Source organism: Petaurus breviceps, unplaced genomic scaffold (genome assembly GCF_028583685.1).
Source record: "Petaurus breviceps papuanus isolate PSGF00001 unplaced genomic scaffold, PetGlider_PUasm1.0 90330, whole genome shotgun sequence".
In the NCBI taxonomy this organism is placed as follows: Eukaryota; Metazoa; Chordata; class Mammalia; order Diprotodontia; family Petauridae; genus Petaurus; species Petaurus breviceps.
In genome coordinates, this window is record NW_027187219.1 from 1336735 (window position 1) to 1338594 (window position 1860).

A 1860-nucleotide genomic window follows, 5' to 3' on the forward strand; every position below is an offset into this window, starting at 1 on the left:
AACCACACACGCAGCCTCAAATTTTGTCAACCGCCAAGACTGAGCTGACTTTTTAAGTGCTTTCCGAATATTGTTTTTATTTTATAATCAGAAGTCAGAAAAAGATACATTAGATCATCATATTAGAACGAGAAGAGATTCCAGAGACCAAACCCTGGGGTGTACAGTAGTGACATGTTCAATGCATTGAGGCAACATGGAATCCTAAATGAAGGTTGGATGGATGGATGAGGGCTTTAAATAATTAATTCATTTATCGATTGGTTTAACTTGTTGCTTTAAATGAATCCACGATTCTTTGAAAACGTGATAGCTTGAGGGGCAACAAATCATTACAGGTTGACCCCCAGTAAAAAATAAAAGTCAATGCCTGAGACACTGGTCACAAAATCATCCCTTTTTTCACATACAAAGGATTTGTGTCATTTCAAACCCTTTTGCCTGACATTGAAGTCCCACAGTACAATATCATCCTGTTTTTCCAACCTAATTTCCTATCACTTTTTTCCTTTTACTAATACACTCCAGACAAACCAAACCACTCACTGCCATTAGAAACTTCCCCCCTACCTCCACAACACACACACACACACACACACACTTCTTGCTTGACTTTGATTCCAATATCGTTTTCTTGGTTCAGAATATCTTCTCCCTGACCCTCAGACATCGATTGCCTTCTAATATTTTTTTAAACTAGAACTCAAATCAGTTATATACTTTACATTGCCCAGATTTTCCCCTCTATCTGTCACCATCCCCCTCCCAGAGAGAATTTTTTTAAAGAAAAAGAGGGAGGAAAGGAAACTATTTCATTCAAATTGATATATATATAATGTGTGTGTATGTGTATACACACACACATATGGCATTATATGCCATGTTCCACATCCCTGACCTTCTTCCCAGGCCCCATCCCTACAAGGGATATGGGGGAAGTGTCTTTGCATAACTCTTCTTTGGGACCAAGTTTCTTCTTTGTAACATTTCAACGTTAATTTTCTACTGCTTGAAATCTACGTCAATGCTTATTGACATAGTATAAGCCAAAGATTCGGCCCTTTTTTTCCAAGTCCAAAGGATTTGTATCGGTTCAAACCCTAGCCTGATCTTCAAGGACTCCCACAGTTCATTACCATCTTGTTTTTTAATTAGCTTTTATCTCTCTCTCTTGTTTTTCTATTGTTTGGATTTCCATCCCCACCCCCATTCCTCTCCACACTCTCCCAGAGAACCAAAACTCTCCAAAACTTCTCTCTTACTGTTCAGATGGCCACCATGCTCCCAATCAGCGGGGCTCTCCCACTAGGTGTCGCCCTGAACTTCTCACTCTCACTAACCCCCCACCCCATAGCCAATCTGTCGCTAAGTCCTATAAGCCTCTTTTCTACTCTAACACTGCCATGGTCTCCCTTTCTCAACTCCCGCCCAACTTCAATACCTCTCCTACTCAGTCCAGTTACCTTCCTAATGCAGATCACCCTACTCGATAAATTTCAGTGGTTCCAAATGATTATTGATACCTCCAGTATCAATCATAAAATCCTGTTTGGCCTTTGAAGTCCTTGGTAATCTGGCCCCTTCCTATCTTCCCAGTTTATTCTTTTCCGAATGGTCTACAATGCCATGATGCGGGCCTTCCCCATCTCCCCACTCCACACCTCTTCACTGGTTTGTCTCTCAGGTCTGGAATGCACTTGGCTCCCTCCTCATTCTACCTTTTTCCAGAAGCCCTTCCCAATCATCCTCTCCCTCCCACAAAGCTAGCCCTCCTCTCTGAGATTCGCTCTCATTTACCATGCACACATCTGACTGCAGGCACAGGTATTTGCAGGCACAGGTATTTGCGGGCACAGGTAT